Source organism: Pelophylax lessonae, assembly GCF_965119305.1.
Source record: "Pelophylax lessonae genome assembly, chromosome: 9".
Classification (NCBI taxonomy): domain Eukaryota; kingdom Metazoa; phylum Chordata; class Amphibia; order Anura; family Ranidae; genus Pelophylax; species Pelophylax lessonae.
Window position 1 is genome coordinate 253,691,983 of NC_138776.1, and position 24,532 is coordinate 253,716,514.

The 24,532-nt window shown below is 45.4% G+C and overlaps 1 long non-coding RNA gene across 1 annotated transcript in view; it reads left to right on the forward strand.

Annotated features, from left to right (window-relative positions):
• Positions 1–17,633: 17,633 nt before the first annotated feature.
• Positions 17,634–24,532, forward strand: part of LOC309562998 — a 108,393-nt gene continuing 101,494 nt past the window's right edge. The window contains exon 1 of the long non-coding RNA XR_014225646.1: positions 17,634–17,704. This is a non-coding gene — a long non-coding RNA (uncharacterized lncRNA). The remainder of the gene's footprint in view (positions 17,705–24,532) is intronic.

The following is a 24,532-nucleotide window of genomic DNA, read 5'->3' on the forward strand; positions in this document are numbered from 1 at the left end:
TTTACCCGAACATACAGTAAAGTGTCCGTGTCCGTGTTCGGGTACAAAAAATCCAATTATTCGGTACGAACACGAATAATACAGTCCGTGTTCGCTCAACACTAATGGTAATGCAACAGGCTGGTGGCGCCGTCCCATGGTTAGTGTTTGGGTCAAGGCCAGGGTCAAAGGACAAGGTCAGGGTCAAAGGTCAGGGCCAGTATTCTTTTGAAATGATTTATTTATTTTTTAATTAGTGTCAATGTCAGTGTATTTTAGGTAGGATGAAAAAAAAGCAAAACTAAGGTTTCTGGGCTGTACTACGTGTACAAATAACAAATAACATACACATATGTTTTATCGCTGCGATCGCCAGGAGCGGGAGGATTTATTTTGGGTTGTTCTTTGGTGAAAGGTTATGGTAGTAGCAAGAAATATACAGCTACATTTAAAAAAATGATTTTTTTTTAATTTTTCGGCCAGTTTTCCTTTGATAATTAAAAAAATCAGGAGATATCTATTACCATTTACCACCAAATGAAATCCCAAATTGTCCTGAAAAAGCCAAAGTTTAATCCACCTGGATGCTCAAAGTAGTTGTGATGATATGTACAGTTGTACTAATACATGTCAAAGTTGCAAAATTGTGCTTAGGCATTAAGATTTGTTTTAGCCTTAGGCGCAAAGGGGTTATTGACTTCCTGCATTAAGGTAAAAAACACCCTACTAACTTTTTCTCTCCCCCCTAGACACTTACCTGAGCCTATCAGAGATCCATCACTGTGTCCATCTGTAGTCTTCTCTCCACTCTCTTCCTCTATCACAAGGACTCGGGCAGCAGTAGGAGCCATTGGCTCTTGATGCTGTTACTCAAATCCTATGAGCAGAGAGCAGGGAGTGTTGTTGAGCCACACTGCAGGGTTCTATAGATGCACACAGTGTGACTTGAGATTAAGCCCACAGGAGTGCCACCATAAGAAACGGCTTCTTATGGTGGCACTCAAAGAAGTTGAGGAGCCCCAGCAGGGGATACCAGAAGAGGAGAATCAGGGCTGCTGTGTGCAAAGCTATTTCCCTGAGCAGGTAGGCATGACATGTTTTTGATTTAAGAAAAAAAAAAACCCACACAGAGTACATGGTTACATAGTTTGTGAGGTTGAAAAAATACATCAGTCAATCCAGCTCAACCTATGATGTGTGTGTGTGTGTGTTTGCTGTTAACCGCACATTGTATACCCCTTTATGTTGTGGTCTTTAGGGTGCCCATCTAATAGTTTTTTTTTTTCATATCCAGCACAATCTCGGTTCCTAAATTTTCACTTAGGGGTGTACTCACTTTTGTTGCCAGCAGTTTAGACATTGATGGCTGTGTGTTGAGTTATTTTGAGGGGACAGCAAATTTACACTGTTATACAAGCTGTACACTCACTACTTTACATTGTAGCAAAGTGTCATTTCTTCAGTGTTGTCACATGAAAAGATGGAATAAAATATTTACAAAAAATGTGAGGGGTGTACTCACTTTTGTGAGATGCTGTATATTATATATATATAGTAAAGTTTGGGGGTTCTAGCTCCACCGGATTGAGTGCACAACCGTTTAAAACATAAACAAAAAAAGGCTTTATTTCAGCAAACTTAAACAGGCTTCCAGCAGCGCACAAATCAAACACAAAATAAAGTCCGCTTTTCTTCAGCACAAAGGAACAAAGCAAGGAAAAAGGCACATACGGTTTTGTAGATGGGTCTTCACCCCAAGGTTTGTAACAGTCCTTAATAGACCTCTCAGCAGCTTTTGGCAGCCTCCAGCAAACTTGCAGCTCCTTCAGACAGGTGCAACCACCAAACTACTCCTCCCCACACACACCTATTGCTGCTTCCTGTCTCTTAAGGTCTGCTTCTCCTGGGTCTTAACCCTGTGTGCGCTGGAATCCCTTTTGGTCAGGGGTGGGGGCTCTTTCCCACCCGAATATCACTACAGAGCCCCCCAAATTCCGGGTCCCAAATATCTCTCTATTCAACACAGAGAGAACTGCAAGTCAGTCCTCCTGATTTTAGCTATTCCCAGGAATTTCTCACCCGTCTTGGGTGACCCCCTGAACATTTCCCAACTTCCCTTAAAGAGACCACAACCCAAATACAGGAGATATATAGCGACTGTCCAGGACCCAACCTTGGCGTCCTGTACATATCCCCCCCTCTGCCTCAACGCGGAGGTGTTGGAGGCACCACTCGACAGCATACAGTGGACTCGGGAGAGGGCATCGGCATTCTGATGCTGTCTCCCGGGTCTGTGTTCTATCACAAAATTAAACTCCTGGAGAGAAAGGAACCACCTTGTCACCCTGGCATTGGTGTACTTGTTCTGTCTCATCCAGGTCAATGGGGCATGGTCTGACACCAAGCGAAACCTCCTACCTAGGAGAAAATACCGTAGGGAGTCCAAAGCCCACTTGATGGCAAGACACTCCCGCTCCACCACCACATAGTTTCTCTCTGCTGTCGTTAGCCTCCTACTCAGAAAAACCACGGGGTGCTCTTCCCCATTGACCACTTGAGAGAGGACCTCTCCTAATCCTTCACTTGAAGCATCTGTCTGCACTACAAAATCCTTGGAGAAATCGGGAGCTACGAGCACCGGATGTTGGCATAATGCCGCCTTAAGCTTCTGAAAAGCTTCTTCGGCATTTGCTCTCCACTTTATCATCACTGACTTTCTACCTTTGGTCATGTCAGTGAATGGTGCAGCAATGGTGGCAAAATTGGGGAAAAACCTCCGGTAGTAGCCAACTATGCCCAAAAATGCTCTGACCTGCTTTTTGGTTAGGGGACGGGGCCAGTCCTGTATGGCTTCTACCTTATTCATTTGGGGTTTACCAGCCCTCTACCCACAATGTACCCTAGGCACTTGGCTTCCTCCATCCCAATTGCACATTTCTCCGGATTGATGGTGAACCCTGCTCTTCTCAAGGAATCTACGACTGCCTGAACCCGGGGAAGATGGGACTCCCAATCAGTGCTGAAGACGACTATGTCATCCAGGTAGACGGAAGCATATCTTTGATGTGGATGTAAAGTTTTATCCATGGCCCGTTGGAATGTGGCAGGGGCAGAGTGCAGACCAAATGGCATCCTTTTGTACTGGAAGTGGCCTTCCAGGGTGGAGAAGGCTGTTTTCTCCCTGGCCTCCTTGGTTAGGGAAATCTGCCAGTACCCTTTTGTGAGGTCAAGCGTGGTGATATACCTGGCTGGACCCAACCTCTCAATTAACTCGTCTATCCGGGGCATAGGATATGCATCGAACTTGGAGATTTCATTAAGCTTTCTGAAGTCATTGCAGAAGCGAAGAGTGCCGTTGGGTTTAGGCACCAACACAATTGGACTCGACCACTCGCTCTGCGACTCTTCAATGACATCAAGCTCAAGCATTCTTTTTACCTCCTCAGACACTGCCACCCTATGAGCTTCTGGGATACGATACGGCTTTAACCGGATTTTTTCATTGGGCTTGGTTACAATGTCATGCTCGATGACATTGGTGAGACCAGGTAACCCTGAAAACATGTCCCTATTTCTTTGCAGAAATTGTTTTGCCTGTTGGGTTTGGGGAATAGACAGGGTAGCAGCAACCTGCACCAGGTCAATCCCTGCAGGGTCCCCTGACTGGGCACCTATCACTGCGGGCACCTGTTCTCTGTCTCTCCAGGGCTTCAACAAATTTATGTGGTAGATCTGGTATGGCTTTCTTCTCCCAGGCTGGTGTACCTTGTAGTTCACTTCCCCCATTTTTTCCACTATCTCAAACGGACCTTGCCACTTGGCCAAGAACTTGCTCTCCACCGTTGGTATTAGGATGGCCACCTGGTCTCCTATTTGAAATAGTCTGATTTTAGCCGACCGGCTGTACACCCTTCTTTGGGCATCTTGAGCCTTCTGCAGATGCTCCCTCACCAACGGCATTACCTTAGCCACTCTGTCTCGCATTTGGGAGATATGCTCTACCACAGTTTTGTGTGGGGAAGACTCACTTTCCCATGTCTCCTTTACTAGATCTAGCAACCCCCGGGGCCTTCGCCCATACACTAGCTCAAACGGTGAGAAACCCGTTGATGCTTGTGGAACCTCACGGATGGCAAACAACAGGGCAGGGAGTAACATATCCCAATCCTTCCCATCTTTCTGGACAACTCTTTTTAACATGCACTTTAAAGTTTTATTGAACCTCTCGACTAGGCCATCAGTCTGCGGGTGATAGATGGACGTCCGCAACTGCTTAATCTGGAACAGTTTGCACAAGTCCGCCATCACTTTTGACATAAAAGGGGTGCCCTGGTCCGTCAATATTTCTTTGGGGAACCCAGTTCGTGAGAACATTTGAAATAGTTCCCTGGCAATGGCCTTAGAGGAAGTTTTCCTTAAAGGGACTGCTTCTGGATATCTAGTGGCATAGTCTAGGATGACTAGTATATATTGGTACCCCCTTGCTGACTTCACCAGGGGTCCTACGAGATCCATTGCAATTCGTTCAAATGGTACCTCAATAATTGGCAAGGGTACCAGGGGGTTTCTGTAATGGGATACCGGGGCAGTTAACTGGCAAGTCGGACAAGACGCACAATACCTTTTAACCTCGGCCTTTACCCCTGGCCAGTAAAACCGGTCAGTTACCCTGGCCTCTGTTTTTTCTGCCCCCAGGTGTCCTCCCAGTGCATCATTGTGGGCTAGATCGAGGAGCATCCGCCTATAAGGCTGGGGAACCAGCAACTGCTCTACAGTTTCCCCTCGGCTTTCAGCCACTCGATAAACCAAGTTCCTTTTCAATGCAAAATGAGGAAACCTCTGGTCTGCACCTGGTATTTGTGGGACCCCATTAATAACAGAAACCTGCTCTCTAGCATTGACCAAGGTAAGATCCTGCAATTGAGCGGTGCCAAACGCACCCCTGGATATGTCCAGGTCTGGATGTACTGGCCTTGAGGAGGTTTCCCCTTCACTCTCCTCAACCTGGGACTGCGATGGGGAGAGTTCCTCATCATCCTCTCCCAGCATAACCTGTAATAGGGAGACTCCCCCCCCCCCCCCCTCAGAGGTCAACTCGGTCTTGAGACCTGAAACAGAAACAATATCGTCCACATTAACATTTTCTGAAATGTCATTATTAGTGACAGGTACCTCCCCATTAGGGGGGTGTGTTGTGGGGATTTCAGGCCTGGACCCCTCAGACTCTGTCCCTTCGAGGCCGAGGGTCCCCAGTCCCCTTGGTTGTCCAGGCTGTTCACACTGTACCTGGTTCCATAGTTCAAAAAACAGTGGGCAGTCCCGCCCCACTATGACATCATGTATCAAATTTCTTACCACCCCGACTTCTTGTGTCACGGAGGTACCGCAATAGGCAACAGGGGGTACTCTCTGGTGTCCCCATGGATACATACTACCCGTAGAGTCTTACTTACTGGGCCGAGTCTTTCGATCACCCTGGTATGTACCCTCTCACCTGTCCCCCATCCACCCATTAGCGGCCATGTGCCTCCAGTGTGAGGACACTAAATTAAGAGTGTAGGACTGCAGATATAATGGGGTGCCGTGACGTGGCTCTGCAGCTTTCACATGCGTTTGCAAATGTGTGTCAACTAAACCCCTGTTCTTTGTACCAAGAGACAGGTTTTATTTTGGTTGGTGACAGACTGGAAGGTGAGTGTACCAGACTGGGGGCTGGCTGACTTTCATGCACCTCTTACAATCCTTCAACCTCATTTTGTGTTTTGTTATAGGGATGGAGACGCCGGGCAACACCAGCTTGGGTCTCATATAAAGTCCCACCTAGTCCAATATGTTTAAGCAACCAGGGATGGAGACGAATAGCTTGCTTACAGCTTGGTGCCTCATATAAAGTCCCACCGTGCGATTTTCGTGCGTTCTTGGTGGATGCAGTTTTGATTTGACCTTAGTGTTTTCCGTATACAGGGATGGAGACCAATAGCATGACCTGCTTGTCTCACATAAAGTCCCTAAAGGAAATTAGGGATTTTAAAGGCAGTGTGCTTTACAGGCCATGCCCCATACATAAAATCCCTTCCTATCTATATGCTGCATTCACCAAGGGGATGGAGGTGTAATGCTTTTCAGCTGGTCTTTTCCAGTTTGCACCATGGTTATAATCTAATCATTTGAGTCTTTGAGACAACTGCCAGTTTGTGGATGGGGATGGGTTGGGGGAGGTTGGGCTGTCTCCCTCTCACCTGTCCCCCATCCACCCATTAGCGGCCATGTGCCTCCAGTAAAATTAAGAGTGTAGGACTGCAGATATAATGGGGTGCCGTGACGTGGCTCTGCAGCTTTCACATGCGTTTGCAAATGTGTGTCAACTAAACCCCTGTTCTTTGTACCAAGAGACAGGTTTTATTTGGTTGGTGACAGACTAGAAGGTGAGTGTACCAGACTGGGGGCTGGCTGACTTTCATGCACCTCTTACAATCCTTCAACCTCATTTTGTGTCCAGCGTTACCATGCTACCAGAGTCCAGCAGAGCCTTGGCAGGAAGGTGTTTCACCCATAGTTCACATTCAAACTGTCCTGCCGCAATATCAAGATGGGTGGCACATGCACTTTACACATAAAAAGAGCTTCTCCGAACAGTCCCGCACTCCATAGGCTCCTCCTGAAGTGGGCATTGTGCCCGGGTATGTCCCCAGGACCGACATCGCCAGCACTGTATGTCTCCCATCCTTGGGACAGGAACCAACCTTCTTGGTTCTGCTGAAGAAGATACCGGTTTGTGGGTGACAACATCTGGCGGAGCTTCTCTCCTAGGTGCTGTGGCTGGCCTGGTTGCCCTAGGTGTGGGTTCCTGATGCTTGGCAGGCCCGAGCAGGTCTTCCACCACGGTGTATCTTTCGACCAACTCTACCAGCTGGTCAGCAGTTGCAGGGTCGCCATGGCTTACCCAGCGCCGTAGGTCATCTGGTAGGGACCGCAGGTACCAGTCCATCACTACCCGTTCCACCATTTGCGGGCCTGTCAGCTTCTCTGGTTGCAGCCATTTTTTCACCAACTGTACCAGTTCGTGCATCTGGGACCTGGGTGGCCCGTTAGGTTTGTACCTCCAGCGGTGCACCCTCTGAGCCCGGACAGCTGTGGTCACCCCCAGGCGGGCCAAGATCTCTGCCTTCAGACGCTCATAGTCGCTGATGTGCTCAGTTGGAAGGTCAAAGTAGGCTTTTTGCGGGTCACCAGTAAGGAAAGGGGAGATAATGCCAGCCCATTGGTCACGGGGCCACCCCTCTCTTTCTGCTATCCTCTCAAAAGTTGTGAGAAAAGCCTCCACATCCTCAATGGGGGTCAGTTTTTGCAAGTAATGGCTGGCTCTCACAGATACTGGGTTGCCAGGGGCAATGACTGCTTGCTCTCGTCCCTGAGCCAAACGCTGTACTGCCTCCTGCAAAGGCAGCCACCTGTGTTTGAGTGGACTCCTGCTGGGCAGTAAACTGAGCAGCTAGCAACCGTGTGCTTTCCTGCTGTGCAGCTACAGCCTGTGCCAGGGCTTGCTGCTGCTGAGCCATTGCTTCCTCATGGCGACGGTTTGCCTCTACTGAGGCTTGCTGCTGGGTCACAGTGGCTTGCACCAGTGCTTTAATAACCTCCTCCATGCCTGCTGTTTGCAGTGTCTGAGCTGTTTTCACCCAAGACATGCCATAGGTATACTGTCTCTTTAAATGTCAGTTTTTGGTTTTAAACGGCTTTTGCGGCTGCAAAATGCACTCTGCCCCCATCCAAGACACCAGTTGTAAAGTTTGGGGTTCTAGCTCCACCGGATTGAGTGCACAACCGTTTAAAACATAAACAAAAAAAGGCTTTATTTCAGCAAACTTAAACAGGCTTCCAGCAGCGCACAAATCAAACACAAAATAAAGTCCGCTTTTCTTCAGCACAAAGGAACAAAGCAAGGAAAAAGGCACATACGGTTTTGTGGATGGGTCTTCACCCCAAGGTTTGTAACAGTCCTTAATAGACCTCTCAGCAGCTTTTGGCAGCCTCCAGCAAACTTGCAGCTCCTTCAGACAGGTGCAACCACCAAACTACTCCTCCCCACACTCACCTATTGCTGCTTCCTGTCTCTTAAGGTCTGCTTCTCCTGGGTCTTAACCCTGTGTGCACTGGAATCCCTTTTGGTCAGGGGTGGGGGCTCTTTCCCACCCGAATATCACTACAGAGCCCCCCAAAATCCGGGTCCCAAATATCTCTCCATTCAACACAGAGAGAACTGCGAGTCAGTCCTCCTGATTTTAGCTATTCCTAGGAATTTCTCACCTGTCTTGGGTGACCCCCTGAACATTTCCCAACTTCCCTTAAAGAGACCACAACCCAAATACAGGAGATATATAGCGACTGTCCAGGACCCAACCTTGGCGTCCTGTACAATATATATATATGTATAAATATATATATTCCCTCCCGCAATAATGCTTGTCCCATCCAGCTGTGTTAATACAGTGACCAGATAGAAGTGGTTAATTAAGGTGTATTTGGTAGAAATTCAGTTTCATCAAAATGTTTTTCGGCTTTGATTACCTGTCAACACACACGGCTTTAAGCAAATATACAAATAAAATCAGTTTATTATGTGTCAGTCAGACTGAAATCACATGTGGTGTTAAGAAAGGAATGACTTTAGAAACAAATATTAGGTGAGAATAATAAACATCACCAGTGTAACCTTAAAGAACCTCTATTAAGAAATATGAGGCCTGTTGTTGCAGATAGAGATGGACGAACATCGGCCGGGGCGGTTCGTGAACGTCAGCTGCAAATTTTCTCAAAAGTCAGCGAACAGCAAGTTCGTGGCGGGCCCCATTGACTTTGATGGGAGGCGAACTTTAAAAACCTTTAGGTCATATTTGCAGCCACAAAAGACATACTAGCTGTGCACAAATTGGAAAAGTTGCCCTAAATTTTTATTTTTTTTTTTACAGCAAAAAATTATTATTTTTTTTTCATAAATCAGCCAGAACTGACAGCAGCCGGTAAATACATGTATAATACATATAGGGTCCATTCACACATCTGTAAAATGGGTCAGCATCCATTCCACAATTTGGCGGAACCTTTGCAGAACCATTGATTTTCAATTCCAGTCTGAAAAATTAGGCATTCACAGGATACAGAAGTAAGTGTCTGCCATTCCAGGCCCCAAAAATTAGCCCACATGCGTTTACATGACAGCTAAGAATGTAGTATTCTGTGGCTGAAGGTACATTAGGCATTCACAGGATTAGCTGTAACTGTCGGCCAGTATTGGCCCCAAAAATTAGCCCACATGGATTTACCTGACAGCTAAGAACATAGTATTCTGTGGCTGAAGGTACATTAGGCATTCACAGGATACAGAAGTAAGTGTCGGCCTGTATAGGACCCAAAAATTAGCCCACATGGGTTTAACTGACAGCTAAGAAAGTTGTACTCTGTGGCTGGAGGTACATTAGGCATTCACAGAAAAAATTATTGTCGGCCCTGTAAGGCCCCAAAAATGTGCTATTCAATGGACATGAAGCCAAGGACCCGGAAATACTGTGGGTGGATGGTGGTCTGGCGGATATTTGTGGCCGGGCATGAGGAATTTCAATGAAACATGGTCTACTGGTCACATGTGCTGAATTCCTTAATTTTTATAAATGTGAGGTAGTCTACACTGTCATGAGCTAGGCGAGTGCGCTTATTGGCCCCTCTGCTGCGCTGAACGTCCTTTCAGACAGGACACTGGATGGGGGGGGGGGGGGCAAGCCAACATTTCCATTGCAAATTGTGCAAGCTCTGGCCAGAGGTCAAGCCTGCCCACCCAGTAGTCCAGGGGTTCATCACTCCTCAGAGCGTCCACATCGGTCGTTAAACTCATGTAGTCGGACACCTGTCGGTCTAGGCGTTCCCTCATGCTGGATCCGGAGTACAGCTGTCGATGGTTCAGCTGAAAGAAGGATCTCATATCTGAAGTGACTGACCAAGACCGCAACTGTCTCTCTGTGACTGGAAATTCCTCTGCCAGCGCACGAAAAAGCAGAATGCAGCATTTCACGCAGCAAGACCTGGAAGTGCTGCATTCTGACCGCCCTCTGTGATTGTGGTAACATTTCTGCCATTTTTTGTTTGTACCGGGGGTCTAAGTATGTTGCCACCCAGTACTGGTCCTTGACCTTTATGCTTTTTATACAGGGGTCCCCCTTAAAACACTGGAGCATGAAGGCCCCCATTCGCACTAAACTGTAAGCGGTGTAGTGGTCTGCTTCCAGCTCATCATCCAGGATAATGTCATCCTCGTTCTCCTCCCTCCAACCACGGATAACACCAGGGATCCCAGAAAGGTTTAAAGCATGCTGTTCTTGCTCCTCCTCATCCCCCCTGGCACCATCCTCCTCTGACTCCTCTCCAGACTCCTGCTGTTGACTTGTTTCAGATGGAGAAGCACCCACTGGGAATTCATCCAACATTGCGACTTCCTCATCTTCCTGCTCCTCGATGCTTGATCAATGACACGATGCAATGCACGCTCCAGAAAGAAGGCGTAAGGTACGATGTCACTGATGGCGCCCTGGCCGTGACTGACCAGTTTGGTGATCTCATTGAATGGCCGCAGAAGTCTGCATGCGTTGTGCATAAGCAGCCACTGATGAGGTGAAAAAAACCCAAGCTCCCCAGAACCTGTCCTGCCACAGAGTTCGTACAGGTAGTCATTAACCACTTTAATACAGGGCACTTCCCTCCCTTCCCGCCCAGGCCAATTTTCCCCTTTTAGCGCTGTTGCATTTTGAATGACAATTGCGCGGTCATGCAACACTGTACTTACACCAAATTTATGTCATTTTCCCCCCACAAATAGAGCTTTCTTTCGGTGGTATTTGATCACCTATGCGATTTTTACTTTTTGCTAAACAAATAAAAAAAGACCGAAAAGTTTAAAAAAAAAAAAAAAATAATTTTTTGTTTATGTTATACAATTTTGTAAATAAATAATTTTTTTCCTGCACTGATGAGCACTGATGAGACTGCACTGACAGGCACTGATGAGGAGGCACTGATGGGGTGGCACTGATGGGGTGGCACTGATGGGGTGGCACTGATAGGCGGCACATTGGTGGGCACTGATAGGCGGCACTGCTGGGCACTGATAGGCGGCATTGATGGACACTGATAGGTGGCACTGACGGGCATTGATAGGGGGCACTGACGGGCACTAATGGGCACTGATAGGCGGCACTGGTGGGCACTGATGGGCACTGATGGGCGGCACTGATCGGCACTGACGGGCGGCACTGATGGGCACTAATGGGCACTGGTGGGCAATAATGGGCACTGGTGGGCGACACTAAAGGATGGCAGTGATGGGCACTTGTGGGCAGCACTGATAGGACACTGGTGGGCATCACTGATGGGGAGGGCAATGGGGGGCTCCCTAAGCCCTGATTGCCATCCCTGGTGGCCATAGTGGGCATCCCTGGGGTCATAGTGGGCATCCCTGGGGTCATAGTGGGCATCCCTGGTGGATCTAGTGGCATCCCCCCCCGAGGGTCTGCACTGGTAATCAATGATCTGATTACCAGTGCCGACCCCCCCCCTGTCAGGGGAGCCGCCGATCAGCGCTCCTTTACTCGTGCCTGTCAGGCACGAACTAAGGAAAGCCGATCAACGGCTGTTCCTATTTACTATGTGACCAGCCGTGATTGGACACGGCTGATCACATGGTAAAGAGCCTCCGTCAGAGGCTCTTTACCGAGATCGGAGATGCAGGGTGTCAGACTGACACCTCGCATCACCGATCACCGCTCTGCGCGCCCCCGGGGGGCGCCCAGAGCGGTGTTATCCTGCCGCCGTCATATGACGTCCGGTCAGGATAACTCAACCACATTCCCGCCGTCAATTTGTAATAGGGCGGGCGGGAAGTGGTTAACTGCACATTTCTGCTGGAGCAGCCTATCAAGCATATGCAGCGTTGAGTTCCATTGCGTCGGGCAGTCACAAAGAAGACACCTGATGGGCAGGTTGTGTCGCCACTGAATGTCAGCAAGGCGAGCCATGGCTGTGTAAGATCTTCTGAAATGGCCCAAGATTTTCCTGGCCTGCCGCAAGACGTCCTGGACCCCAGGGTATGTGGCAATGAATCGCTGCGCGACCAAGTTCAGGATGTGTGCCATGCATGGCACGTGTGTTATTTTGCCCTGTTTCAGCACGCTCAGCAGATTGGCACCATTGTTGGACACCACTTTACCAACTGTAAAAATTCAGCGGTGTCAGCCACTGATCTGACTGTGAACGCAAAGCTGAAAGGAGTGCAGGACCAGCGTGGCTCTTGGCTTCCAGGCACAACAGACGCAGCACAGCATGGCAAGGTCTCACCTGGCATGTGGAATAGGTTCTGGGGATCTTGGGCGGCGCAGTGGAAGAGATGGTAGCAGAGAAAAAGGAGGAGTCACCTGAGGAGGAATTGGAGGATGGAGGAGGAGAAGAAGAGGCAGGCCTGCATGCAATCCGTGGCGGTACAACTAAATCTACACGGGTGCCACTGGTTACATGCTTAACGGCCATCAGAAGGTTCACCAATTGGGCAGTAAAAGTGATATACCTTCGCGGCCCGTGTTTGCTAGACCATGTGTTTGTGGTCAGATGTATCTTGGCACCAACACTGTGTGCCAGAGATATATTCACTTGCCGGTGAACATGGTCATACAGCCCTTCTGCAAGAAATATTTCCTGCCTGGGACCTTCCATTGTGGTGTTCCAATGGCCACAAATTTACGAAAGGCCTCCGAGTCCACCAGTTGGTATGGCAGTAGTTGGCGGACTATCATTTCCGACAAGCCAGCAGTCAAACGTTGGGCAAGAGGGTTATCCGGCGTCATCATTTTTTTCCGCTCAAACATTTGGACCACAGAAGCCTGCCTTTTTCCAGAACAACGTGACGACTGCATCATGGAAGGTGGAGTGGAGTGCAAATGTCAGGAGAGAGGAGAAGGAGAAGGAAAAGGGGCTGGACGGTGAGAGCATGGAGTGTGGCTTTGTGGGTTCTGACGGTGTTGCTCCCACTGGGCTCGGTGATGGGAGTTCAGGTGCCTTCTTAAGGCGGTTGTCCCTAGGTGAGTGTTGGGCGTACCGCGACTTATGCGTTGACTGCAAAGGCTGCAGATGGCAACACTGTTGTCAGCAATGGACACATTAAAAAAAGCCCACACTGCGGAGCCATGTGCCGGCGTCCTGGGAGCGCCAGATGTGACTGTACATGGTTGATGGCTCGCTCCTGATACATTTGCAGTCTGCTTTGTACCTCTTCTGCAATGCAAGTTCTGCCTGCCTCTCCTCCCTATCTGCTGGTCTGTCTCTCCCTCTGAACTCCATTCCTCTTCCTCTCTTGTGTCCACCCACGTGACGTCCATAGACTCGTCATCATCCACGTCACCTTGGGGACTAACCTCCTTGGGCTGATCTGGGTACTGTCGTCAGACTGCTGAGTGGCGGCTGTTGCTACCTCCTCTTCCTGATCCGATGCCAACAATGGCTGCGCATCGCAAACATCTTGTGATGGATCAGAAAATAATTCCAGTGACTCAAGCGAAGGGTATGTGGTGGTGGTGTCTTTGGGGGTGCACACAGCACAGCGTGAAGAGGATGCAGATAGAGAGGATGAGGAGGGTGCAGAAGAAGAAGGCTGAGTGACCCACTCAACCAAGTCTGGTGCGTCCTTTGACGTAATTGCACGCGGCTTTTGAAACTTCACAGTTAGGCTCGGGCCTACTGCTCCTGCCCTACCCCTACCACCCCTGTGTATGTCTCTGCATCTTCCTCTGCCTGTCATGTTTTTTAATTACCCTGTGACAAAAGTCTCTAGAGAATTGTATGTATATCTGGAAAAAGGTAGATAACACCCCGCTTATATTTGTGGTATTGGGGGCCACTGGTTCATCACACCAGTTGTTGAAAAAATTGGCCAGGGAGTTTGGCACTGTGTGTATCAGACTTACCTCAGCAAAAAAGGCAATATTGTTGCAGGACACAAATACACTTGTAAAAGTATACTCAGATAACACCCCGCTTCAATATGTGGTATTGGGGGGCCACAGGTTTATTACAACAGTTCTACAAATAATTGGCCAGTAACTGTTGTCACTGTGTGTAGCACAGTAAACACAGCAAGAGAGGCCACATTTTTGCAGGACTAAAATACACTCTTAGAAAAGTATACTCTTAAATAACACCCCACATCAATATGTGGTATTGGGGGGCCACTGGTCTATCACATCAGTTGTTCAAAAAATTGGCCAGTGAGTTTGGCACTGTGTGTACCAGACTTAACTCAGCAAAAGAGGCAATATTGCTGCAGGACACAAATACACTTGTAAAAGTATACTCAGATAAAACCCCTACTTCAATATGTGGTATTGGGGGGCCATAGGTTTATTACAACAGTTCTACAAATAATTGGCCAGTAACTGTTGTCACTGTGTGTAGCACAGTCAACACAGCAAGAGAGGCCAAATTTTTGCAGGACTAAAATACACTCTTAGAAAAGTATACTGTTAAATAACACCCCACTTCAATATGTGGTATTGGGGGGCCACTGGTCTATCACACCAGTTGTTGAAAAAATTGGCCAGGGAGTTTGGCACTGTGTGTATCAGACTTAACTTAGCAAAAGAGGCAATATTGTTGCAGGACACAAATACACTTGTAAAAGTATACTCAGATAACACCCCACTTTAATATGTGATATTGGGGGGCCACAGGTTTATTACAACAGTTCCAAAAATAATTGGCCAGTAACTGTTGTCACTGTGTGTAGCACAGTCAACAATGCAAGAGAGGCCAAATTTTTGCAGGACTAAAATACACTCTTAGAAAAGTATACTGTTAAATAACACCCCACTTCAATATGTGGTATTGGGGGGCCACTGGTCTATCACACCAGTTGTTGAAAAAATTGGCCAGGGAGTTTGGCACTGTGTGTATCAGACTTAACTTAGCAAAAGAGGCAATATTGTTGCAGGACACAAATACACTTGTAAAAGTATACTCAGATAACACCCCACTTTAATATGTGATATTGGGGGGCCACAGGTTTATTACAACAGTTCCAAAAATAATTGGCCAGTAACTGTTGTCACTGTGTGTAGCACAGTCAACAATGCAAGAGAGGCCAAATTTTTGCAGGACTAAAATACACTCTTAGAAAAGTATACTGTTAAATAACACCCCACTTCAATATGTGGTATTGGGGGGCCACTGGTCTATCACACCAGTTGTTGAAAAAATTGGCCAGGGAGTTTGGCACTGTGTGTATCAGACTTAACTTAGCAAAAGAGGCAATATTGTTGCAGGACACAAATACACTTGTAAAAGTATACTCAGATAACACCCCACTTTAATATGTGATATTGGGGGGCCACAGGTTTATTACAACAGTTCCAAAAATAATTGGCCAGTAACTGTTGTCACTGTGTGTAGCACAGTCAACAATGCAAGAGAGGCCAAATTTTTGCAGGACTAAAATACACTCTTAGAAAAGTATACTGTTAAATAACACCCCACTTCAATATGTGGTATTGGGGGGCCACTGGTCTATCACACCAGTTGTTGAAAAAATTGGCCAGGGAGTTTGGCACTGTGTGTATCAGACTTAAGTCAGCAAAAGAGGCAATATTGTTGCAGGAAACAAATATACTATATATAAAGCATACTCAGATAACACCCCACTTCAATATGTGGTATTGGGGGGCCACCAGTTGTTCAAAAAATTGGCCAGGGAGTTTGGCACTGTTTGTAGTATTTCTGCAGCAACGCTCAGTCACCCTACCTGTCACAATGCTGCACAGTGCACAATAGTACTACTAATCCACTATAATATGCTTTCTACAAAGCATATTATACTGTGGATTACCCCCCCCCCCCTTTTAGTGCACTGCACAGCAATACCAAAAAATTTGATGCCCTTTAGATGACTTTTGTGGACGTTAACAGAGCGATTTCTGTCACAGCAGATGCCGATCTCTAACTGCCCCTAAAGCAAAGACTGGATACCTGACCCTATACTGAAGAGACTGTAATAGACCTATACCGACATTGCAGCCCTTTAAATGACTTTTGTGGCCATTAACAGAGCGATTTGTGTCACTGCTGATGATCTCTAACTGACCCTAAAGCACAGACTGGATACCTGTTCCTATACTGAAGAGACTGTAATAGACCTATACCGACATTGCAGCCCTTTAAATGACTTTTGTGGACATTAACAGAGCGGTTGGTGTCACTGCAGATGACGATCTCTAACTGCCCCTAAAGCACAGACCTGTCCCTATACTGAAGAGAGACTGGACCTATACTGAAATACCAGCCGTGAAAAAGACTTTTGTGGACATTAACAGAGCGATTTCTGTCACTGCAGATGACGATCTCTAACTGCCCTTAAAGCACAGAGTGGATACCTGACCCTATACTTAAGAGACTGTAATAGACCTATACCAACATTGCAGCCCTTTAAATGACTTTTGTGGACATTAACAGAGCGATTTGTGTCACTGCTGACGATCTCTAACTGCCCCTAAAGCACAGACTGGATACCTGTCCCTATACTGAAGAGACTGTAATAGACCTATACCAACACTGCAGCCCTTTAAATTACTTTTGTGGACATTAACAGAGCGATTGGTGTCACTGCAGATGACGATCTCTAACTGCCCCTAAAGCACAGACTGGATTCCTGTCCCTATACTAAAAAGAGACTGGACCTATACCAAAATACCAGCCCTGAAAAGGACTTTTGTGGACATTAACAGAGTGATTTGTGTGACTGCAGCCAATCTCTAACTGCCCCTAAAGCATCGACAGGATACCTGCCCCCAAACTGAAATGATACTAGTAGACCTATACCGAAATACCAGCCCTGAAAAGGACTTTTGTGGATCTTCACAGAGCTATTTGTGTCTAGCAAACTCTCCCTCATAAGCACAGCAGACCTCTCCCTACACTGGCAGAAAGCGGAATGTGAAATGGCCGACAGCTCAGGTCTATTTATAGGGTAGGGGGCATGTCCATGTGCTGAAATGTTTCAATTGTCTGTCCCTTTCCACCTGACGGCTGTGTCATGGGTCAAAGTTCTCTCCAATGTAAACTAATATGGCCGCCGCGAACTACGCCATGTGTTCGCAAACTTGGCATGTAGCGAACAAGCTAAATTTGCCGCGAACCGACCGCCGGGCGAACTGCAAGGCCATCTCTAAACACCACTGCTGGGGACAGAATTAGGGACACTTTTATATCCAAAGACATCATCCTGAAAGCAGTATCTCTCACTGGATGGCATGGTCACTCTATTTTAGGAGAAACTGAATGAACATTTAGACAGGAGAAATTATAACCCACAATGCTGTATAAAGCAAAATATTTTGTACAAATTTGGGCTAAAATTACACTAAAATTACTCTAAATAGCAGATCAGGAGATACTTGGTTTTCTCACAGGGTGCTGATATTTGTCCCACCTGGAGGCTAGAAGGCAAATATTTTACCAAATACATGTGGTATCAGTTATGTGTTCCTAAGAAAGATGTGACTTTAACATTAAACTTTATTTAAATTTCTGTGTACTCAAACTGTTTTTCTTCTGTTATATAAGCCAACCCCGTTCTTCACAGTGTAGACATTCACTCAAGTCTTCCAGCTGTCTACATTCTCAGCACCAACTGAACTACCCGGTAAGCATATACTGGAATATCGTTAATATATTATTAATCCTTTTAGAATTATTTATAAGGAAAGAAACCTTGGCATTCAGTTTTCAGTTAAAGTTTCAATTCTAAGTTTGATTCTAAATGATAGAAAGGTTCCTCTTATAATTTTTTTCAAATGATAGTTTATTTTGCACAATGAATGTGAAAATTCGAATTTATATACAAAATTTGAAACGAAAAAAAAAAAAAACATTGTCTTACCTAGAATTAAACCAGCTATCAATCCTAATTGTAAGCTTCTTAAAAACACAATCAATCAGATCAAACAAAGTTTTATTCTTGTGCCCTAAATGGTCATTTTTTGCTTATTACAATTTTGGGGAAACTTTTATTGAACTTGAATTCCTAAATATCTTGCCCTTATCAAAAGATAGTACAGTAGAAAGTTAGCATTTATAAATTATATTTTTTATTTTCACATAATCTCAGTAGTCTAATTTTCCTTCTCTTTAAACTTGAAACACAAATTTAGTTCACAGAGACCATTATCTGGAGACTCTTTTCATTCATACAAGAAACCTCCTCTAGAAACCATTAGTCCAGTTAGAAAGCAGATAACTATAAATTTATTTTTCATTCCAACATCCTTTAGTTCTGATTGAGTGAAGACTAGAGTATGTAACCCAGGTGAGGCAAAAGGCATCCCATTTAAGATAGAAAGCCCTGGAAACCATAAATAATGGAGACCGGAACTCCGGTTCTTGTGAGCTCCAATGGCATCTAAGAATCTTCTGTGCTCTTCCTTTTGTGAAATTGAGGAACAAGGTAGATCAAGGCCCCTTAAGCATTGTTTTATCCATCGGTAACCAGATCTAGTAAGGTCTGGAAAGCATCAAGCAAGTCCATGTTATTAAAAAGCACTCAATGTTTCCATAATGGGTGTTGGGTGTACGGGATCTTTTCTGATGGCTTAGAGCAAACAAACATTGGACCTTTTATTGTATTGGAACAACATATTTATGTGTATTATCATTAGAGGGGACTCGTGTTATTTTTGAGTCATCTTTTCAATTGCGTCTTCTTTTTCTTTTCATGAATACAAATTATCCACAGAGCCCAAAGATGTTCACCATGAAGAAATCCCTGTTACTCTTTTTCTTTCTTGGAACCATCTCATTAGCTCTCTGTGAGGAAGAGTAAGTATGTAAAATACTTTTTTAAATAGAAGTATGGACTTTTAAAGAGGAAGTAAACCCTCCTCGGACACTTGTACCTATAGGTGATCCTATGATAAGGCTTACCTATAGGTACTGTAAATATCTCCTAAACATGTACCGTTTAGGAGATATTTACCTTACATGCATCCAGTGACGTCACTGGCGCATGCGCTCTGAAGGAACGGCCGCTGGTGCCGTTTCTTCAGAGCCCCGTGCCGTGACTGTCGGCTCCCGCGCGCCTGCGCGGGAGTGACGTCACCACGGCTCCGGCCAATCAGATGGCCGGATGCCGCGAACCCAGAAGGCGGGCGACTGGACATGTCGCCTGTCATACAGGTAAGCAGACGGCACGGCGGGGACTCGTTCTAAGGTAAGTGTTTCATAATGAGCTAGTATGCGATGCATACTAGCTCATTATGTGTTTCTCTTACAGGTACCAAAAAAAAAAAATTTGGACGAGTTTACAACCTCTTTAAAGCCTAACTTTGGGCAATCCATTAAACATATAGGGGAAATACATATATGAGGATTGTTGTACCAAATCATTTTTATGTCTGTTTATTTAGTTCTGGGATTTGTACAGCTCTGCCACACATTACAGGCCTTGCGGCCATCTCATCAATTACTTTGATGTTAAAAAACATATTTATAAAACTGGGAAAGTGAGTGAAGGGGGGAATCTTTTTGGTGAGAACACAATACAAACATGACAGAGTTTCTAATCCTATCAATACAGAAAGGAGTGTAAGACCAAACCTGGATAAAAAAAAGTCCAAGACAATTTTAATTTTAGGTAATTAGGTCATATAAAAACAGCCAACATGTTTCAGGATACATTTTAAATTTAGAAAACATCCTTCCCTGTTCAAACCAAACCAACAGACAATTTTGATTGGATACCCAGCCCGTCAGCAAAATAAATAATTAGAGGTGGGGCTAGGTGGGATGATGTGAGCAGGGGAGGAGTTTGGATAGGTGTACAGGTGTGGGGGTGAGAGTGGTTTGCATGAAGTTTTCCTTCATGTGTATGCACAAGTTTGAAAAAATGTTGTTCTGGAGTTTAAAGGGTGACAAAGAAGAGTCCAAGATCAGCCCGACCTACAATCCCAGAGGTGGAGAGACGTGTGCAGATGGTACAGGGGTATATTGGTCAGTAGCAGCCCAAGGGGGAATGTGAGTGCCAAGACTGGTGGGTTAGGGCAGATGTTTGGAGGGATTCCTGGGAGTCATAAGAATAGTCAGAATTGGGGCTGAGTGGGCTGGGGAAGGGTGCACTTAGTTTTTAGGCTCTGTGCTGCACAGTGTCCTATTGGATTTGTGCCATTGGGGGATTGGAAACAGAGGCCATTTTTTAGCTGTGATATTAGAATCCATACATTTAGATATAATGGATACCATACAATAGTTCAGATGGAGACAAATAATCCTTGGAGTGCTTAAGGGGAGAGTGGAGTCGCTTATGTATAAGATGAAATTAGAATGTCCTTAAAGATGCTTGACATCATTAAAGGGGCAAGGTGGGTGAATGGTATTGCAGAGAAGGTGTAACAAAAAAGGGAAAAGGAGAAAAGGAAAGCGGGGGGAGGGAGGTGGGGGAGGAAGGAAGGTGAGATGGAGAACAGGACAAGTGTATCCCAAGGATACACCACCATTCAGAAGTCCAAAAGGACCAGCCTAAATCCCACTGGAAGATTGTATAAGACCCAGGGATATGACATAAATTTGTTTGTTGTATCAGTCAGCCTGGCTTCTGTTTTTTTCATGCAGAACAATTAAGAGTCCATTCACACTAATACGACTTGTCAGGCGACTTGGTCAGCCTGACAAGTCATGCACCTTCGCGGTCCATTGTGTGGTACAGGAACGGTTCTAATAGGAACGACACAAGTCGCTCCAACTTAGAAAAAGGGTCCTGTACTACTTCGGGGCGACCTGGAGCGTCTTGCATAGACATTCATTTTATGAAGTCCGTGCAAGTTGTGCCGAAATCGCGCTGCACGTGACTTCACAGGTCGCCCCCGAAGTCATGCCGCTTCAGTGTGAATGCGGTGTAAGTGAACCCTGGACTTGGCAAAAGAAAGAGTGGGCAATTTTCTAGGCTTTAGCAATTGTTTGGCTGCTGTAAAAACATGAACAAATTACAAGGTAATTTGAATTGGATTTTGGAAAAGCCTGGAGGTTTAAAGTTTAAGAGTGCATATTGAGCTAAGAAGGTGACCACTGACCACAGAGACCATCAGTTCCAAGATCATCTGAAATCTTTATTTTCGGAACTGCCATGTCATTGGGCAAGTTCCTAATTAGACATGTACAATTCGTTTTGGTACGAATGTAAGTTAGGACGAATTTTTGGATATTTGGATTGTATCCAAATCTCCGAATGAAATAGTAATGAATTTCATTGAAATTCGTTGAAATTCATTTTGTGTTTTTTTCTAACAAATTCAAAATTTTCAGGACAATTCAAATTCGGATCGAACAAAAAATTATGGACCAATTTTAATTTTGCGTGAAGAATAGCTGGTTGTTAAATAGCTGGTTGTTAAAAAGTGGGCTGGGAAGCCGGCCACCACGGCCTTGACAAACGATGACTCATCAGCTGTCATCGGACTTCCCCACTGAGAGCTGAAATGTGAACAAAAGAATGCCAGCAAAAAAAAAAGACAGAAAAAAAAACAGCATGGGTTCCTTACATTCCATACCAGGCCCTTCTTGTCTGGTATGGATTCTAAGGGGAACCCCTATGCCAAAATATTTAAAAAAAAATAGCATGGGGTCCCCCCTAAAATTCATACCAGATCCTTATCCGAGCATGCAGCCCTGCAGGTCAGGAAACGGGGGAATGAGTGGGCAACCCCCCCCCCCCCCTTAACAATACCAAGTTACATGCCCTCAACATAGGTGGGTGCTTTGATGGGGACAAGGGCAACTTCCACACAACCCTGGGCTGTAGTTGAAGGGGGTCTTTGGGTGGAGGACATATGAGAATCTGAAAGCCCCCTTTAACAAAGGGGGCCCCCAAATCCTGACCCCTATGTGAATGAGTATGGTGTTTATAGTACCCCTACCTATTCATCAAAAATGTGTAAAAAGTGAATAAAGACAGTACACGAGATTTTGACAGTTCTTTTATTAAAAAATATACAACAATGCTCCACGATGTAGATCCATCCTCAGTTCACCCCAAAGCATCTTCTCCCTATGTTGATAGGGACAAGTGCCTCTTCCCAACAACCCTGGGCTGTGGTTGTGGGGGTCTGCATGTGGGGGGCTCATCAGAATCTGGAAGCCCCTTTTAACAAGGGGCCCCCCAGATCCTAACCCCCCCAAGTGACTGCGTATGGGGCACATAGTACCAATACCCATTCACCAAAAAAGTGTAAAAAGCTCCTTAATAACCAGCTATTCTTCCTTCAGAATTCAATCGTTTTTCGACTGATCCAAATTTGAATTGTTCCAAAAATGTGGAATTCGTTGACAAATGACATTTTTGCTATAGCATGTTTTATGCATGCTACAGATGCTCCACTTTACAGGCATATTAACCACATTCGTACCACAGTACATCATATTACATCCTGGGCTTTGAGTGGGGATATCTGGATGATGGGTGCATCTGCAGGCATCATTCAGATATAATTTTTTTGCACCATAAGAACACACAAATCGGCTGTTCAGCCGCTTGATTGTTCTTACAGGTGACAGGAAGGGACGTCCTCCCCCCCTGTTTGGGAGTTCTGCTGTGAACCAAACAGCGTGGTGTTCGGCCCATCCCTATTCTTGACTATAATGATGAGAAAGTTTGAAGGAGCTGCATGGACAGATTTGGCCGAATGACTGAAATTCTAACCATGAATGTGATTTCTGTTTGGGAAAAGCTGTACATATTGTAATTGTAATGAGCATGTTCTAAAGAACAAAAGAAACCTTTTTCGATCATATCTGGGGTTCCATCCAAGTAGAAGGTCTGGAGGAAATTTGAAGGGCTTTCAAATAAAATGAATTGATACAACAATGGAAAGATCAAATGCTCTGGAGAATGATTCTTCGGAATTTCCACATGCACAAAATTCTACTGGTATATGGGCAGCTTTAGCCGTGTCCACTTACTGATGAGAAAGCTCTGTGCCATAGGATGGAACACATCAGAATGCTTCCGCTGGATATTCAATAAGGAATCTAACTTTGTGGCATCCCACTGTGTGGTATTCTTTAGCATTTTAATGTGGTCATAAAATAGTAGTCAATGCGTCTTTAAAAATACACAATTTTGATCCCAGTGAAATACAGTTTTTGTGTAATAATCAATGTTGTCTTATGTAACGATAACTGTGTCTTCTCTCAGGAGAAATGCTGATGAGGATGATGGGGAAATGACAGAGGAAGTAAAAAGAGGTATCTTCCTGGATAAGCTGAAGAATTTTGCTAAAGGTGTAGCCCAGAATCTGCTGAATAAGGCATCTTGTGCACTTTCTGGACAATGTTAAAACATGAATTGGAAGTCATTTGATGCAGAATATCATTTAGCTAAATACTAAATGTCTGATAAAAATAAAAATATCACATGCACTATGTTTTCTTCTTTATTACTTGATGAACTTATATTAGTTGGGGGAAAATATAGCCTTAGAGCACTTTCCAGGGAATGTAAATCACCTATCAGCTTTCAGTTGGATCCATCAGCCTCAATGATCTAGATACATCCTCCACTTTATCCAATTAAGATAAAAGCATACAGAGTATATCAGGCATTGCTAAGGCAGGCCATAGATTATGTGATTTTCTTTCCTCCTGCAATGGCAGAGCTATTGTGTTCTCCCGGTGTAGAGTGTTGAGGTGGAGGGGGCATGGTAAGCCAATGATTATTGCTAGCTGCTATAGCTGTTAGCAATAGTCACATGCCAAAATCTGAAATACTGGTTGTAAGCAAGTTGATCGATAGGTCAAGTTGGGTACAATTACGTATCATGCCCATAGAGGATTTGGATATCGTCCGACCCTTCTGAACCGACCAAGATGCAAACCTTCTATGGCCAGCTTTTACTTTCAGGCCAGGTTTACACCAATACAGTGCAGCCTAGTGTGTGCAGTTATGTGTGTTTTTTTATGCATTCCCGTGTGTCACCTGTAGGGCAGCCTATTTATTTCAATGGGCTGCCATACCTACAAGAGAGACAGGGAAATAAGTTCCTGACACTTTTTTAAAATTGTACCACAACAAACTGCATGGTGCTGTGGTATCATGTGGTTTGGCATGTGAAGACTCACATGATTTCCAATGTATGAGATGCCATGCATAATTAATGGAACCCCACGCGTCTGCTAAAGAGCAACACATTTCTGTGCTTGAGAAACATAATACCGAGGGCACTAGGATGGGATTGGTAAAAATTTGACATGTTTATGGAAAAATAAAGTATCACTTACATCAGAGGTCTTCAAACTTTCCAAACAAAGGGTCGGTTTACTGCCTTTCAGACTTTGGGTGGGCCTGATTGGCCAGTGTAAGTAGAAAATGCCCCATCATCAGTGGGAGTAAAAAAATGTCATAATGCCTGTAGTCAGAAGAAGGAGAAATAGTGCCCCATCATCGGTATTAGTGGGAGGAATAGTGCTAAATCATTGGTATTAGTGG